At 32.7% G+C, this 4,070-nt stretch overlaps 1 non-coding gene across 1 annotated transcript; it reads left to right on the top strand.

Moving 5' to 3' along the window:
- Nucleotides 755-826, top strand: TRNAP-AGG. Its single transcript has one exon. It is a non-coding gene; the product is annotated as a tRNA-Pro (tRNA).

Here is a 4,070-nt window from a genome sequence, read left to right on the forward strand (position 1 = left end):
ATAATATAATGTATAAATATATTTTATAATTTCGGTTATTCGATCTGTATAGTTAACCTATCTAACTGAATCATACCGACTGATTGTATCAATTTTTTTTCTAAAAAAATAATTAAAAATCGAACTGAACTTTTGGTTCAATTTTCAGTACGAATCGAACACTCGGTTCAATCAAATTTCGATCGGTTAACCGAATTTTAATATCCCTAATAATTTATCAATAAATTCAAAATTATTGAGACCAATTAAGAAATAATTTTTTTATAGAATTTTTTAAATAATATATAATTTAGTATACCATTTACAAAATAAATCTTATGAAAATATTACATGACAAATAATGTTATGATGTCTTAAGTTTTTTAAATTTGTTCACTTAAAGTTATATAACTCGATAAATAATAATCCAATTGAATAGCAAAGAAAAATAAATATATTTTATGGGTCCAAATTGAATACATAGACCCATGAGTATTAATGGATAGAGACCCAACCCAGGCCCAATTTATATTTTTTTTTAAAGGAGTTTGGATCTAGGTACGGGTCTAATAATATTCATTAAGTTTGAATTTGGGTCTGAGAGTTATTCTATAAATTTAAGTAGGGTCTTATTCTACCCATTGAGACCCCTAATAGTAACTAATTTTGGAATTTTTGGGGTTATGGTGGGGAACTTTGAAGAATCAAAATCAAACACTGATGAAAGCAATTCGTCCACTGAACATCTTTCATTCATTAGGAATGGAACAACAGAGGGCATTTGGTCTAGTGGTATGATTCTCGCTTAGGGTGCGAGAGGTCCCGAGTTCAATTCTCGGAATGCCCCCCCTTATATTATTTTTATTTTTGTCTTCCCCTTTCTGCTTCTGTTCTTGTTTTCTTTGAAGAAACCCATGAAATCTATCAAAATTTGCCATATAATCCATGTTCAACTGCTTAAAATAATAAAATTCATACCAAATAACGTAGTAATAGGGAGAAACTTCAGTTTTTTTTTATCGGTTTAATGCAATTTACCTCCCTATAATATTGTAAGTGAATAAATTATCCTTTTATGAAATAATAATAGTAATTTACCGCCTCGTGTTTTTAAAATGAAATTGTTTCATTTTTAAAAACATAGGGAGATAAGTTGTATATTTAAAAATACAGAAAGGTAATGTTGCTATTTTTTTTTTCATAAGAAAATAATTTACTCATTTACAATTTTATAAAACAGGTTGATCGTTTTTTTTCTTTTATTTTAGTATTTGAAAATATATATAGTACAACTCCCTCTTCTCTCCCATTACAAGGGGTGCCAATTGTTTTGATCATCTGATGGTTGGGATAATTAGCATGGTGGCTGGGCAGGAGCAGATTTTGCACTGAGTGCATGGGAATACACATCAATGAACAATTATGCAACTTGCAAAGATATTCATTACTGGAATATTATGTGGTTTATTTGGTTAATCTTTATGAAATTTTTAAGGTGTTTTGAAGAAGAGTTTGGAAGAAAAAGACTATATTTTTTTATGCAAAAAGAAAGCTTAAAAGACTTGTGGAAAATCCAAACAAGTGCAGTTTGAATAAAGCGTGCATGCCTATAAGTTATCAAAAGATCGGTCCAGAACAGTGCATACGACTTAACTCGTGCCCACAGGTTATTCGGTGAGCGTGCTGATGAGAAGCTAGGATTGGAATTGCACGTCGGATGGATTATTGATTTTGTAATTTAATTAGATTTTTGGAAAGGAACGGATAAATGTAGAGTTTGAGTTTAATTAGGATGAGTTTCCTTTTTCTACCAATTTTAGGGAACTTTAATATAGGAATACAACTTTTGGAAGAGGAAAAGACACAGCCATGGATTGCTCAACATTTTTCTTATTGATCGATTCATACGTCAATGACTTGTTATGTTTTCTTTCTTATGATTTGAGAACTTGATTACCTCTTAAGTTATTTAAATTATGTTAATGAACTTAAAAATGATTCTTCACGATGATATGATTATTCAGGGAAAAGTATTGTTTTAGTCCGCTAAATATGCTTAATTTTAATTTTAGTCCGATAACTATGTCCATTTTTATTTAGGTCCAGTAACTTACGAAATTGCTTACTTTTAGTCCTCTGGCAGTAAGTACATATTACTAATATTATTTTTTTTAAAAAAATTATTTTTTGGTTAAAAGTGCTAATTATTTTGTTTGTTTTGCAAGAGACGTTTCAAAAACTGGTGGAGGATCATCAGCCTATCGCCGATGACCACTATACCCCTCTGAATTGGAGGCTTCAATGGTGATGATCGAGCAGCAGATACAAATAATTGCAGTCAAGGGCAAGAACAAGGATCGAGTATTCAGTCTTAGTTCTGAGGCCCACGTCTCCAACCGAACCTTCACATCACCATCGCCACCGCCACAATCAAACTCAGCCATAAAGAACTGCATCGGCCTCCTCGACACGATGATGGCCATGATGAGTTAAGAAGCCTAAAAAATTATACACCAGTTCCTAAAAGTCATCTCCAGGACTTTATTTTATTTTCCATCAAGAAAAGATTTTCTTGACTCATGTCCAAGCCTTCTTCTCCAAAAATCATAGATGGAGGAGATTCTATCTCCATGGTGTAGACTGATTTTAGAGGGAGAACACGCGTCTTCTTGTGGTGGACAAAGAAACGAAACCCTCTCAGTTTGTCGATGAAGATGGGTATGTGTTAGACGTTGCCAGCAAGGATGGGGATCATCATTGAGGACATTCAAATTAGCTACTTGAATAATGCCTGAGATCCACATCGTTGTAGCTACGGAATGTGGGATTAGATAGCAAACTATATTGTTTAAATTATTTTTTTATTTCCTCTGCATTTAATATTGTGGGGCCTATATAAAACTTTTAGTAAAATAATAAAAATTAACAAAATAGAAAAATGAGTGAGGTTAACACTGATATTCAAAGTGAATATTTCGAGTTTAGATGGTTCTTTTTATAAGTAGGACTAAAGTCAATGTGGATGGGCCACAATTTCTTTTTTTTTTTGGATAAAAATACCTTCAAAATCATCCTCTTTCGTTGCCACATCTTTTGGTTGTGGAAACTAAATTTTATGTACATCGATAGTCTTCAAGTAAGGTTGTAGGATCTTCCACCTTCCAAGATTTTGTTGGGGGCATCCCTCTGCTGGAAGTGCTCCTTTATTGTGAGCACGCGGATAAGGAAGCCTCCAACTTGTGGAACTAATCCATTCAAATAGATCTCTTGGTAACATGAATAGATAGTCTTATGTGGATTCATCACCTAAATCCCTTAGGGCCACCCATTGCTTGGGTCCTTACTCGAATTGGCTTCCCAGCTTGTTTATCTTACGCATTGTATTTCTTTGGGCTTTCTTAGTTTCTTTTTTCATTTTGGGTTGTTTGAGCCTTTTTGGGCCAGTCAATTTTTATAGACATCGACCTAAAACCAACACTATGTCAAGGTGTTGGGTTCTTCTCCAATTAAAGCACCCCAACAACCAAATTAGTGAAGTAATTTATAAGTAATATAGAGAAAATAGATAAGTAAGTGTATATTTCAAAATAATACACGTAAAATGGAAATGAAACATTATTAATAAGTTTAGCCGATAGTAACATACATTAGGCGTTTTTGGATTGTGTCACTTGTCCAACAATCAAGGATTGGAATTATGGGTTATGTGGTGGGTTGGATTGTGTAGTCCCACTCTGAATAAAAAAAGACACGAATCTTCTATCCTATATAAGTGTTTCTTAACTTGTAGGGGTATTTGAGTAATTTTATAATTTTTGCCATATCAGATTCAATATTTTAAAAATAATAATAATAAGTAAATACTTGTAGATTTATTTTTGTTTTGTTTCAAGGGTGTATGCGTGGGACAAAATTTCTAGATTATGGAGTGACATGAAATTCAAAAATCTCATTGAATGGAATAGAAAAGTCATGTGATGGGCATACAGGAGACAGTTGGGTGGCTGGTTTTATAATATTGAGATAAAGCAAGGAGCGTTGGGTTAATTAATAATGGTGTAATTGGGTTGGAGTTCTAGAAACCCTTATTT

The sequence above is a fragment of the Sesamum indicum genome, linkage group LG4 (assembly GCF_000512975.1).
Source record: "Sesamum indicum cultivar Zhongzhi No. 13 linkage group LG4, S_indicum_v1.0, whole genome shotgun sequence".
Lineage (NCBI taxonomy): Eukaryota > Viridiplantae > Streptophyta > Magnoliopsida > Lamiales > Pedaliaceae > Sesamum > Sesamum indicum.